The following is a 14,919-nucleotide window of genomic DNA, read 5'->3' as shown; positions in this document are numbered from 1 at the left end:
TGTCAGGGTTGTATCATTCCAATTTTAGTATATGTGCCGCCGAAGTGAGCACAAGTGTCATAAGGTATGAAACCACATTTGTCCTCCTTTGGGGATAAAATAAACAGGGGATTTTCAGTCATACCTTTGACTATAATATGGTAATTTAAAAGGAAATTCTAACATAGTCATTATGTTGGATGTGATTCAACACTAATGTTATAAGTTCAAATAGTTTTATGAAAGAACCCATAAAACCCATGCCTTCTAAGAACCAAGATAACATTTTGGATGCATCCCCAGGTACTCTGATCAAGCAAAGAGCACCGTCATTTTAAGTTTGATACTCAACGATGAGCCATGTTTGCAAGTCTCTTCCATGACTCTTTTTTGTATGCTAGAATTTGAGGGCTGGGGATGACAGCATCTTACCAAATAAAATCATTGCCCTTTCAGCATTTGCAAAGTGTAACCAACTTTCAGTAGTAGTGTTTTCTGTTGTAGTGGTCCTTACATCCAATGTGATCATTAACACGGATTGTCAACTTGACACAATTTAAATCACCTAGGAGACAAGCTGCGAAGTATGTGTCATGGTTTGAATATGCTTGGTCCAGGGAGTGACACTATTTGGAGGTGTGGACCTGTTGGAATAAGTGTGTCACTGTGGGTGTGGACTCTAAGACCTTTATCCTAGCTGCCTGGAAGTCAGTCTTCCACTTGCAGCCTTCAGATGAAGATGTAGAACACTCAGCTCCTCCTGCACCATGCCTGCCAGGATGCTGCTATGCTCTTGCCTTGATGATAATAGACTGAACCTCTAAACAAGTAAGCCAGCCCCGATTAAATGTTGTCCTTAAAAGACTTGCCTTGGTCATGGTGTCTGCTCACAGCAGTAAAACCCTAACTAAGACAAAATGGCTGTGAGGGGGTGTCTAGATCAAGGCTCATTAAGGGGACAAGGCCCTCCTTAAATGTGAGCAGCATCATTCCACAGAAGGGTAAAAACCAGCCGAGCATCCTGAGACCTTGTTCTTTCTACCTCCTGACTGTGGGAGCGATGTGACCAGCTGGCCCACATGCCTGCCACTGTGACCTGCCCGTCATTGTTAGCATTCTGCCTAAACTCCTCCCCACAGTTACCTGGCAACTGTCATGCATGCTCCTCCCCACAGTTACCTGGCAACAGCCAGGTAGACCTGACCCACTATAAAAGGGGCTGCTTGCCCCCTCCTCCCCTCTTGCTTCTTGTTCTCTTGTTCTCCTACTCCTCTCTTGCCTTCTTGGGCTCTTCCCTTTCCCAGTCCCTTCCCCCTCTCTCCATATGTTCATGGCCGGCATCTACTTCTCTACTCTCTCCCTCTCTCTGCCTTTCTCTGCCTCTCCTACCCTCTGAACTCCCCTCCCCATGCCCTGAATAAACTCTATTCTATACTATACCGTCATGTGGCTGGTCCCTCAGGGGGAAGGGGTGCCTCAGGATGGGCCCTCTGAGACACCCCTTCCCCCACACCTCACCACATACCCATAGAACATATCTTATATATCTCCTTATCTTTTTATAAACAGACCAGTCATGATGGTCCATACCCTTGAATTATGAAACACAGTGAAGCTTGGCATCCTTCTTTCAGCTGCTTTTATCTAGTAATTCTCCTCACCTAAGTATAAAGTAATCACCTATAGCAACTGTCCTGGTTATTTTCTTTTATTAAAAACTTGACACAATATAGAGTCTCTTGAGAAGAGGGAGCCTTAACTAAGGAACTGCCTAGATCCGTTGGCCTGGGGTCATGTCTGTGAGGGATTGTCTTGATCTGTGATTGACGTAGGAGGACTCAGTCCCACTGCGGACAACACCATCCATGGACAGTTGGGTATTGGTATATAAAGAAACTAGTTAAATGAGCTAGAGTAGGATCCAGCAAACAGAATTCCTCCATGGTTTCTGCTTGAAATGTCTGCCTTGAGTTCTAGCCTTGACTTCATTCAGTGATGAATTGTGACCAGGAAGTAAAATAAATTCTTTCTTCTCCACATTGCCTTAGGTCAGAATGTTTTAGCATAGCAACAGAAAGCAAAATAAGATAGTAAATAGGCCTATGATCCTAAAAGGCTTTCGTACTTACAAGATTTTGCAATCTGTGACATATTTACATCAAAGGCAGATTAAAGTAGATACTATACAAGTATCTTATTCTTCCCATATGAATATTACCCATTGTTATAGATTACTGTGTGTTTCATCTGACATGAGTCCAGGGATTGATCTAACTGAGGCAGTTAGGGAATGGAGAAAGGACAGACACATGGACACAGACAACCTGGGGTGGGGGTGGACTGGGCTCTTAAAGGGCAAACTGCACATCCAGCTGTACATATGTTTCTTATGTTCATATGTTTACTATGTACAGTTGAGCAGGGTGGCTGGGTTGTTGCACACATCTGAACAAGGATGCAGTCATTCGTTATATACAACTAAACAAAGATGCGGGTGTAGCTAGCGTCAGTAGGAGCAGTCTCTGTAGAGGACCAGTCTTCGGGCTGTAAACATCTGGAGGGAGAAAACTGTGATGGACATTTCTGCACACACTGTCACTATTCACTATCAGACTAGCAAGGCTCACCTAAGAGGAAGGTTTTGCCATGTCAATGAGGATGAGGTACTGGGGTCTTTGACATGGCTGTGTCCATACAACAATGTGCATTCACTCAGGAGTTCACTAGCTCCCTATACTTGTGTGCTATACAAAATTCTTTGCATATCTTTGTGTAACATTCATATTTAGTTATTATTAGCAAGCTCTAAATTAGATATTTTATACAAAATACATCCCTTTCAACAAAATATTACCTTCACACATCGTTTACTAAAAAAATATTTACCATCACACAATTCTTAGCAATTAACTGTGTCTCAACACAAATAGCTACTGGTGCTGGACAGATGGCTCAGGGGGTAAAGTTGGCAAAGTGCCTACTGTGGAAACATGGAGACCCCAGGACTCACATAAAGACCAGGGATAATAGTATGTACCTGTAATCCCAACACTGGGGGCAGAGAAAGGCTGGTTTCCAGCGTTTGGTGGACAAGCAGTCTAGCCAATCAGTGAGCTCCAGGTTCAGTGAGTGACCCAGTCTCAACAAGTAAGATTAGTGTACAATAGAGGAAGACACTCAGCATCAATGTCTGGCCTCTTCACACAAACATACAGTTGAAGAGACAGAGACAGAGACAGACAGAGACTGAGTTACAAAGAAAAGTTACTAGAAGGATGTTTAGCATGGATTTGTTTTTTCTTCCAAGTAGCAGGAATGAGGACCTAGTTGAGGAGACCAAGGGTTGCTGGTGTAGATAATGCTAGCCCATCAGGAACGGCTGTTTAGAAGAGATGCTTTCTTGGAACCAATGAAGCACAGGTGTCCAGTATTAAAGGAGCTTGCAGTAGTGTTCAGATGAGCTTGTTTTGGGTGTTTCTCACCTGCTCCCAGAGTCAGTGTCATTGGCTCCGCATTACCACACCTCCAACCCCCAAGGGCAGGTAGGGTAGGTCAGTGAGTAGACCAGGCACAGGCAGCACCTCCAGACATGACATGATTGTCCAGTTGTCATCTCGAAATAGACACAACCATAGCCTGGTAACAACAATGATCGCTATGTACGTGTAAATGTAACGGAGCATGAGGGCGGAGAGAGAGGGTCAGTGGTTAAAGGTGCACACAGTTCTTGCAGAAGACCTGAGCTTATTTCCCAGAATCCTTGTAGGGTATTTCACAACCACCTTTAATTCTGGCTCCAAGGAATCTCATGGTTTCTTCTGTGGGCACCTGAACAAATGAACCCCACCCACCCACAGATACACACATATACAAAACTAAGAATAAAGTGAATACTTTTTAAGGTGACAAAGATGTTAATACTCCATAGTGGAAGGGGTAGGAGAGGGTTACTGAGCTCTCATTTGGAATTCCAACTCTTATGTCTTCCTACCTTACCTACTTGCCAGCTGCACATGATTTGTGGATATGTTGAGGAGACAGGAAGTAGAAGTTTATCTAAAAGCTGGACTCCAGGATGTAGCTTCTATGTCATCATTTACTAGGGGATAGGACTTTGTAATCATGTAGCTATTTGGGGGTAGGGGGGTCATGTTATATGGACTGACCTAAGTTGTATTATACTTAGAAATATAAAATGGAGCCATGAATTTGAGGTGGGTGGTATAATTATTTTCTAATTTAAAAGGTTTTAATATAATAACAATATAGAGGAGGAGGGGGAGGAGGAGGAAGAAGAAGACGACGAAGAAGGAGGAGGAGGAGAAGGAGGAGGAGGAGAAGAAGACGAAGACGAAGGAGGAGGGGGGGGAAGAAGGAGGGGGAGAGGAGGGGGAGGGGAAAGGGGAAGGAGAAGGAGAAGAATTGTTTTCACTTCTTAGGTGCCTTTCTTCCTGATCTAAGGACTTTTGTTTTTCTCTTGAGGGACTCCAAAGTTTAGTTTGTATCCAGGTATATTCGTCAATAGAGACACCATTTTTATAACCTTTAAAAGAAACACCTACACAGTCACTTGATTTTTACTTCATATAAATTTTCTTTTACATCATGATAATAAATATGTAATAAAAGCCTCGTTAGTGAAGGTTTGCTGTCTAAAAACTTGTAAGTTCCCTTAAATGAATCTTTCTGTGCTTTAAGCTTATATACTTTCTTAAACAGAGTTCTGCTGCTCTCTTCATAATCTCCAAAACTTGGAGTCATCCAAGACATCTCTCAACAGAAGAGTGGATAAAGAAAATGTGGTACATTTATACAACGGAGCATTATCCAGCCATTTTACAGTGGAGCATTATCCAGCTGTTAAAAAAAATAAATTGTGAAATCCTCAGCTAGATGGATGGAACTAGGGAAAATTTATCCTGAGTGAGGTATACCAGAAAGACAAATACGGTATGTGTTCACGTACACATAGATATTGGCTGGAAAGTCAATGATAACCAAGTTACAATTCACAGATCCACAGAGGTTCTATATAGAGTATGAAGGTGGAGGGGGGGTGCAGATCTTATTAGAAAAAGGAAACAGAATAGTTATGGATGGATATGGGGGGGTTAAGTGAAGAGGTGGAGGGAAGAGGGGAATGAGGAATGGAACATGGGGAGAAACGCTAAAATTAAATCTAATTAAATTGAAGGGAAGTATAAAAACCTAACAGTAGAAACTTCCTAAAATATATACACAGGGGTGATCTAATTGAAATTATCAAATAATGGGAGAAACAGAGCCCCCAACTGCCCATCTCTTGTCATCAAATGAAGCTTCTAGTCCCAGAATTGAGTTGCTTGCCTAGTGGGTCCCCTAGGAATCCCCAAATAACCCAAGCTATTGCCAAGACTATAGGTTGCTCTCCACAAACTGTCAGCAAGGCCCCGTTGCGGAAAACAACGGCCATAAAACTCACTGAAAACAGCGGGGTCAAGCTGGTGCCTACACAAAGCCTTTACCTTTCTGTTCTAGAGTCTTTGGTACAGGAAGGTACACTACCAAAAGAGATGTGTAAACCATAAAACCCAGCCACAGAGCCTTTGCTCTCCAGTGCTCTCCTGCCTGAAAGAGATTCCAGAGCATTGGTGGCACAAAGCTCGTGGGAGCGACCAACCAATACCTGATCTGACTTAAAGTTCATCATGGAGATGGAACCCATGCCTGTCACCGTTTGGGTGATCCAGAGCCTGAGACTAAGTAGCCCAGGGAGCTAGGATAAAACCAAAGACTACCTATTCTTAGAAACAAAAACAAATAAGATCTTAGAAACAAAAACAAATAAAAGGTGGCTATAAAATGACTCTTAATGACGTCCTGCTGTTCTGGTAGATCGGTGCCTTTCTTAGCCACCACCATCAGACACGCTTCCCATGGGAACAAGTACGGAGACCCACAGCCAGACGTTAGGCAAAGTATGAGAGACGTTAGAAAACTCAGCCCTAAAACAGTGTCTTATCAAATTCCCCTCTTCAGAGCACAGTGCAGAAGACGATGTGGAAGGAGTGTAAAAGCCCAAGGCGGTGGAGGACACCAAGGAATCCAGGCCCTCTAAACCAACAGGATCAAAGCTCTCAGGAGCGCTCAGAGACTGGAGCATCGTGCACAGGGCTTGCGCTGGTCTGTACCCGGGTCCTCTGTGTAACTGTTGTGGCTTTCCGTTTACTGTTTGTATGGGATTCCTGAGTGTGAGGATAAACTAGTCTTTGTTTCTCGTGCCTTCTCTCAGGCTCTTTTCCTTTGGTTTGTCTTGTCCAATCCCAGTGTGTTAATTTGTATTATATTATACTATTATATTATTATTTTAGTCCCCTCGGATCCTACTTGTTTTCTAACGAGAGACAGATAAGATCCAGGCAGGAGGCTAGATGGGAGGAACTGGGGGAGAAGAAGAGGGACTGGTCGTCAGGCTACATGATGTGAGGAGATGGGACGATTTTCAATAAAAAGAAAAACTAAACAAAAGAGTGTTAAACTTTTTTCAAACCTGAAAGGCAAATGTGTTTTTATTTACTGATTTTACTGTATCTGTGTCTGCACCCGTTCACCAGAGCCCAGCTCCACACTTATGCAGAGAGTTGCATCAGAAGCCACCTGAGGCTTCTGACTCCTCGAGGAAGAGAACTATGGAAGACTCTCCCAGCTCCAGCCTCCAGGACTCCCCGGAAGCAGCAGGCAGGGGGACTCCTTCCCACTGCACTGCCAAGCCCCTCCAGGTACTCCAAAGCCTGCTCAGGGCTATAAAGCTCACAACTTCTCTTGGTTGGCGCTCTATTACCACAGAAGGGCTCCGAGTTTCTGTTTCCCCTTTTGAATTTGTACTCCCTTGAAGCAAAGTTCCCTCCTTTCGCTGTCTGCCCACTCTGTGTTTGAAAGGCGGGTGAGAAAAAAAAAAAACGCTGGGTGGGAACACTGATATTTTGAAACGGACTCTCACTACAGACCCTTGCAGGCCAGCCTGGAATTCCCTATGAAGACTTCTAAAGAGGGCCTCAACCTTGTGCTGCTCTGCCTCCCTGGAGCAGAGCTTACAAGCCACCAAGTCCAATTCTTGTTTCTTTTTCAGAACTTTTAACAACTGGAAATTAGTGTTTTCAAGCCGCGAACCATGTTAACAGTAGAAAATTTGTGAGGTGTCTATTTTTGATCTCTCTCTTTTTTTCTCTCTCTTATTGAATATTTTCTTTATTTACATTTCAAATGTTATTCCCTTTCCAGGTTCCCCCCTCCCTCCTGCATCTATAAGGGTGTTCCCCCAGCCACCCACCCACTCCTGCCTTCCTGCCCTGGCATTCCCATACACTGGAGCATCGAACCCCAACAGGACCAAGGGCAGCTCCTCCCGCTGATGTCCAACAAGGCCATCCTCTGCCACATGTGTGGCTGGCCGGAGCCAAGAGTCCCTCCATGTGTACTCTTTGGTTGGTGGCTTAGTCCCTGGGAGCTTGGGGGAGCGGGAGGGAGAGGAGGTCTGGCCGGTTGACACTTCTCTTAACTGTCTAAAGTTTGCACTTCGATTGTCTTCATGAAAAAAACTTAGCGGCTTTTTTTTTCTCGCCAAGGACTTAGGGAAGCTCATTGTACTGCGCCACTTAGAGGAGGCATTCAAAAGCAGGGAGAACGCTACATACAACACTACGCTCCAAACCAGAGTTTCTCAACCTATGGGTCGATCGACCCTTTCACGGAGATTGCATATCAAATAGTCTGCATATCGGGCATTTGCATTACAATTCATAACAGTAGCCAGCGCAGTTATGAAGTGGCGATGAAAATAATTTTATGGCTGGGGGTGAGCACAACATGAGGAACTGAATTAAAGGGTCGCAGCGTTAAGAAAGTTGAGAACCACTCATCTAAAGGGTGTTATTATTACCCCATCATTGCTTTGGTTAAAACACAGGGATTTGGGTGTTGCTCTTTTTTCTTCCGTTGTACAGCAATTTCCTCCGAACCAAAATCTTTCCTCCTGGAGGAAGCTCATTACAACTCAAGAAGTTGTACAAGATTCAGGAAGTAAACAACCTCAAAGTCTCAAGAGCTTGCTGAAACTTACCAAGATACCCAAGGTCTTTCCTCCGCCAAGGTTTTATGAACAGTGCGGACTCTTGAGGTGAGGGTGCGCCCCACCTTGTAGAGTTGCCTGCGTGCTGTGCAGAGAGCTCCAGGGTCTCAGCTTTCGCACACTGTCAGCCATGCCAGATTGCGCCTATGCTGGTGCAGCTGCCTCCGAGCCACCCATGTTCCTATGAGCAACCTCTCACCCCTGCTCCGTAAGTCCCGTTCAGTTATTTGTTCCCTGACCTGGTCTTTGGTGGTATTGTGACTTGGCTATGCTGTTAGCTCCCTATCTAGAGATGGTCTTTGTGTCAGACAACACTTTGGTCTGATTCTCCTTTCCAATCACCTCGTTAAGTAGTCAGTAGACCTAGAGTTAACTTCCCTGCCGAGTCACTCAATCAAGGGCTCACCAAGGAGCCATATACACTCACCACTGTCCTTATACAATTGTTATCAAACGCCTTTAGAGATAGAAAGGATTGAAGAGAGGAACAAAGGGGAGAGGAAGAGAGGACAAAATAATACTGTTGGTGGGGTGGGGGATGGGGGAGGAGGTAGGGGTGGGGAGCAGTCTGGGGGGTAGAGCGAGAAAGGGATGAAGACTGGACTGCAAAAACGGATTAAAGAATTTTTAAAAACTGAAAAAAAATGTACATCGATTTCTTGCCTCCTTTTTCTTTTTTTTTTTAATTGGGTATTTATTTCATTTACATTTCCAATGCTATCCCAAAAGTCTCCCACACGCTCCCCCACCCACTCCCCCACCCACCCATTCCCACTTCTTGGCCCTGTCGTTCCTCTGTACTGTTGCCTCCTTTTTCTACGTGGCGGTGATATCCTGGTCTATGCGTATTTATGGATTCTGCTCTCATAAGTCACCTGACTCGGTTTTCTCAGACTGTAATGCATGACTCTGATGGTCAACTCAAGGGCTAATTGACTGCACTGTAGATGGCAGGTGAGGTATGTCTTTGCAGATGCTCCGAGGATAGATTAGCATTTGAATCTATAGGCCAAGTAAAACAAAATTACACTCACTGATGAAGGCAGACACCACCCAAAACTCTAAGGGATGGACAAGAACAGAAAGGTGGAGGAGGTGCTAAGCCCCTCTGCTTGAATAGGCTGTCAGTCTTCTGTTGCCTTCCAGGATTAGTTCTTCAAGTACTTGAGCCTTCAGATTGAAACTGGGAGTTAACATTACTAGTTTCTACAGCTCTCGGGGCTGCGAACTTGAAAAGAACTTGCACTTTTCTCATTTCCAGTTTAGGGATGGTAGAATACAGACTTAATTTTTTGTTTGTTTGTTTGTTTGTTTCTCTGTGTAGCCTTGGCTGTCCTGGAACTCACTCTGTAGACCAGGCTGGCCTCAGACCCAGAGATCCACCTGCCTTTGCCTCCCGAGTGCTGGGATTAAAGGCGTGCGCCACCACGGAATACAGACTTAGTCACCAATCTTTCCTAATAAATGCTTTTCTCTACATCTCTATATTGTCCGTGCCTATGACCTGTTGACTCTTTTTGCCTGGAGAACCCTAATATGGTTCAGGAGGCAACTGTCCTAACTTCCTTGAACTGCTTCCGAGGGTCTACTGGAAGTCTTTGTAGAATTTCTTGTGCGTGGTGCATCACCGATTGTTCTGTGGAAGCTTGTCTAGAATCTCTTTGGTTATCAACCATTACTTATTCTTGGCTTCTGCAGACCAGCTGAAATGCAATCAGCATGATTTATAAGCTCTAGGTGTTCCTTGTTAAGTGTCACTTACTAATATTTGATGTTAGGAATTTGATGGTTTTGCTTCTGAAAGTTAAAATAATCCCATAATCACCAAAGTCTTGCCTGTGCCTGTAACTCTGCACATGGTCCTTTCAGAGCTCATTGCTCACCAGATATGCCTTCTACTTTTTTTTCCAACCTGTAACCCAGAGAATATCAATCCAATTTCTTCTTATTTTTAATCTATGATAAGTCACATTTCTTTTTAGTAAGTGGATACAATGACTAATTCCAGGCCTGACTAGTTTTTGCTTTGTTTTGGCTTTCTTAGAGGTACTCTGTTCTACAATTTGTCTATCAGTTTTCTACTGCTGTATAATGACCTACCAGCCACCTTGTGACTAGAGAGAGTGGCAGAGCATTGTCACATGGCTTAGGCTTCTGATGCAAATCTAATGAAGCGAAACTCACAGTGTTGGTGACACTATGCTCCTTGCTGCTGAATTTAGAAGGGAGCTCATATTTCCTGGCCTTGCCCAGCTTCCAAAAGGCATCCACGCCACTACTAGCTCGTGGCTCTTTATCCCGTCTTCTAAGCTCGGTCCCCGTAGTCTTCTCACCTTATAAACACAGGAAAAACATTTCTTTTACTTTTGTGGTTAGCTTGGACTCGCTTAAATAATTCCTCATTTCAAGGTCTGTAACCTTAACCTCATCTACGAAGTCCCTTTAAGCCATGACTATAACACATTCACTGATTCGGAGATTAGAACATGGCGATCACTATCCAGAGTCACTATTCTGCCTTCCCGGCTATCAATCCATAGGTAAAATCATGTCTTTTATCTGTAATGCTATGATGTAATTGGAGAATATTCATAAACATATAGTATATGCCTTATCATCTTTTCTACTATCTGCTTCTAAGTGCATTGTTTTATCCATAAGAATTCTTCATACAGATTTAACATTGTGGCTCAGGCTTTAATCCCAACACTCAATAAGTGGAAGGCAGATCAACAGGCCAGGTTAGACTAGGCTACATGGGTGCATTCCAGCCATGCTGGCCTGATACCAAGACCATGTCTCATAATCTCATAAAAGCAAAAACAAGGCAAAGCAAGAAAAATTCTTCACCAAAAAAAAAAAAAAAAAAATGAGTAAAGTTATACTTACTATTCATTTTAACACTTTCAGTATTTGGATGTCCTTTTTTTTTTTTTTTTTTTTTTTTTTTTTTTTGGTTTTACAAGACAGGATTTCTCTGTGTAGCCCTGGCTGTCCTGGAACTCTCTCTGTAGACCAGGCTGGCCTCGAACTCAGAAATCTGCCTGCCTCTGCTTCCCAAGTGCTGGGATTAAAGGCGTGCGCCACCACCGCCCGGCAGTTGGATGTCTTTGATATGATCCATTACTTTTCTCCTCGATTTTAACTAAACCGTTTGCTATGACATAACAATTTTGTGGTCTTAATGAATATAAATTTGTCTAAACATTCACATTAGTAACCGTCCAACCGCGTATTCTGAGGCCCTCAAGTAGCCTCATATTCAGGATTGAATTCAGTTTTTGAACAAGTATGAAGTTATCTTCACTTAAAAGAAATGAAGCCAAATCTTCCAGTATCAGAGAACTAGTACATAGAAGGGGGGATGTATATGATTAAGGAAGTTGGATTTTCTATGGAAGTATACAATTATTTCTTGCCCTTCTCATGAATCTCTCTGTAGTTCGGTCCAGTAGCAGACTGTGGCAGTCTTGGACCATCACAAGTTTATAAAAACATAATTAACATAATCCAAGAGTTCCTGTGCAGAAGCATACTGGCTAGCATAGGAAACAATGAGAAATGTTTTTATAACATCACCAAGCTTGCTTTTCTTCACCACTGGCGTCTTCTAACTTTACCCAAGCCTGCTGCATGTTCAGTAGTGTCTGTTACAGGATATGATATCATACTGTGACCCCCCAAGATTGTGTTGTTTACTGAGAAAACCTGTTTCCTGTTGTGGTGTGGCTTAGTCCTTAGAACACAACTTTATTCCCAAACAATGAAGATAAAGTTAACTTATAGAAGGAAGTGCCGATGTTTGACAGTGATGTCTGAGTGGCAGACAAAGTGGCAAATGAGAGAAAGATTTGACAGAATAGGATATGCCCAGCTCTCACAAGAAGAGAGGGGAAAGGGGAGCAACTTAAGGGTCTGGGCAGAGAGGGGGAAGGAGACGTTTTATTGCAACAGTTATAGAGACGGGTTGCAGAAAGAGCGAACAAGCTAGACACAGGTGAAGACAGAACAAGCCAGAGAATGAGAAGGAGTCAGATTAGGACAGATTGCCAGAGTTAGTCTGTGACCAAGCAGAGCAATTCTGAAGCTGAGAGAGAGAAGCCAGGTTGAATCACTCAGCTCAGAGAGGAGTTTGAGCCAGATCAGCTGGGTTGACCAGCCAGCTAGAGCTCAGAAAGAACTAGAAAGGGTGAGCTTATCCAGCAGTAAGCCTTAGAGGCTGAAAACATTCTAGGCCTAGGTAAGACTGTATGGAGGCCAGAAGCTTCCAGGACTAGACCTAGGTGAACTGACTGAGGCAGTGACCCTCAGAGACGACAGTTATACCAGCTGAATAAAGTCACTTTTACAAGTGCCCTGCTGCTGACAGATAACAGGAGGGCAGTATTGTGAAGAGTGCCTTCTCTATGTTCCATAGGTATTGGAGCACGTATATTCTTTAACGATTACGGCTATATTCGGTCTAAAGCCCTTTGTAAGCAGTTTACATCTCTTCGATCCTCCGGCCAAATGAAGAGAAGGACTGTCCAAACAGAAAAGCTGAATAATTCCGTCTCTTCTCGGGAGGAGACAATGCTGATCTCCCTGGAATCTGAACGTTTGGTGAATCAGTGCACCATGAGCGTCTCTACTTCGCTTTGGTAGTCTGGGTTTCACAGTCCCACCGGCACAGAGATGTTGCGAGACTCTTGGAGGAAGTGATAGAAGTACAGATGATGAAATGCATAGTGTAAAAGCATGTGAGAGCTCAAGGTGAGCATCCTCTAAATCACTCAGCTCTCTGTGTCCTGTCTGCTGCGAGTGAGTGAGGCTTGGGAGAGGACCCAGAGGCTGCTGCTTAAACTGTTTGTTAGTTTAGTATTTTGTTTGTTAGTATTCGTTCTTAAGTGATTCTTAACAACGTTAAAGTCTATCCATTAAGTTAAGCAGCAAATAAAATATATAAAATAGAGGTTGGAGAGGTGGTTCAGTACTTAAGAGCACCTGCTGCTCAGGTCCCAGCATCCACATGGTAACTCACATGGCCATTCATAACTTCGGTGCCAAAGGTTCTGACACCCACCCACTCTCTTCTGACCCTCGCAGGGACCAGGCATGTATATGGTGCACATACGTATACATACACAGAGACAGAACACTCACACATAAAATAAATACTTTTTTTTTAATTAAAAGGTTTCTTTTTGCCGGGCGTGGTGGTACACACCTTTAATCCCAGCACTTGGGAGGCAGAGGCAGAGGCAGGCAGATTTCTGAGTTCGAGGCCAGCCTGGTCTACGAAGTGAGTTCTAGGACAACCAGGGCTACACAGAGAAACCCTATCTCAAAAAACAAACAAACAAAAAACAAAAAAACAAACAAAAATTTTTCTTTTTCTAATACTAGCTTTAGTTTTGTTTACTTCACTCTTGGTTAGATAGTTTAAGTTATTTCTTTTTTTTTTTTTTGGAAAAGTTTCCCACCATATGCAAATATTTCACCTAAAATTTATAGAACCCAGAGGCGATAATCTCAATCAAAATTCTTTTGCTATTGATTTAAACCTGTTAGACTAGGTCTAATTTATTGATTGAAATCAGCCTGATTTTCTCATCATTTAGCAAGACGTATAGGACATCTGCTGCCTACCTTTAGGTAAAGTATAACCTTTCAAAGTGTGTTTTGGGAAAAGCAGATACAAGCAACAGCCAACACTAATCTGTAGGACTTACCCTCATGTCAAAATTAAACTTCTCAGATCTTATAGAGCAGGAGATATTTATTTGTTCTGGTTCTATTTAATACCTTTAGCTGGGGCGCATAGCTCAGTGGAGTCCCCACATTCCGTACTTCTTCAAAGTGAAGTTGTCTCACCCATTCACCCATTGACATTAGGAGTATCTGAACTCTGCAAGCACTTGTGTCTAAGCCGATGCTTTTAATCACCTTCTGGTATAACGAGAAAAATGAATGCTCACAGAGATTAAATAACTTGGCAAAAAAAATATTTGGTATGTTAGTGGCAGCAAGCCAGCGTCAAAAGCCAAGTAGCCTGGCGTGGGGTACTGTGTTCATGTCACTACCTTTTCATTCTTTTTATCAGAGCCTAACATTCGACGGAGGAGCAAGGATATTTCTTAAGCTTTAAAAGCTGCGTCGTGGTGCTTACAGTTTTTATTCACACTCCCAGTTTCAAAATATCATTAGCAGATTAAGCATCTTACTTACTACACGCTATTTCTGTGTTTGCGCTACTCCCCCGCCTTCTCGGCGTCTCCTGGCTGTTCGGGGAGCTGGTGAGAAGAGGGGAAGTTACAAGATTATATAACAGGGGATAGGGGTTTACAAGATGAATGAGAATGCGTGGGTGCCGGGGTTACAAGAGGGAACAGCTCATGGAAGAAGCGAGAAGAGAAACGCGTGACTTCAGGTAGATGTTCTCTTGGGTTCTTCGAGCCAGTGCTACAAAACTGTAAAACCGGCATAGCTAATCTTAGCATTTGTTCTTTTTTTCTTTATTATTATTATTATTATTATTATTAAATCAATCTTTTTTTACGTCTAGTCATTATCCCCCTCCCAGTCCGCCCTCAGTCTGTTCCGCATCCCGTTCATTCCTTCCCAAGTCTTCAAGAGGATGTCCTTACTCCCCCTACTCCCACCCCTGCTCCCCACTCCCTGGGTCTTAAGTTTCTCCAGGGTTAGGTGTGGTTTTTTTCTCACTGAGGCCAGAACAGGCTGTACGTGTGTCAGGGGCCTCATATCAGCTAGTGTATGCTGTCTGGTTGGTTAGCACTTGTTCTTACTTCCATTCAGTTTCATTAGTAAACACGACATTGATTTTACACTCTTTC

At 43.4% G+C, this 14,919-nt stretch overlaps 1 long non-coding RNA gene across 3 annotated transcripts; it reads left to right on the top strand.

Moving 5' to 3' along the window:
• Positions 1–4,896: 4,896 nt before the first annotated feature.
• Positions 4,897–8,591, top strand: Gm36628. 3 transcript variants are annotated; one of them, XR_380910.2, is made up of 4 exons: positions 4,897–4,929; positions 5,998–6,141; positions 6,573–6,737; positions 7,240–8,591. It is a non-coding gene; the product is annotated as a predicted gene, 36628 (long non-coding RNA). The 3 variants fall into 3 exon arrangements; XR_380909.2 differs by lacking the exon at positions 7,240–8,591 and adding an exon at positions 7,088–7,215; XR_001779701.1 differs by lacking the exon at positions 7,240–8,591 and having other exon boundaries at positions 6,573–7,215.
• Positions 8,592–14,919: the final 6,328 nt, after the last annotated feature.

This window comes from Mus musculus, chromosome 10, assembly GCF_000001635.26.
Source record: "Mus musculus strain C57BL/6J chromosome 10, GRCm38.p6 C57BL/6J".
NCBI lineage: Eukaryota > Metazoa > Chordata > Mammalia > Rodentia > Muridae > Mus > Mus musculus.
Note: the sequence above shows the minus strand (reverse complement) of the source record. Positions and strands in the feature narration are given on the sequence as shown.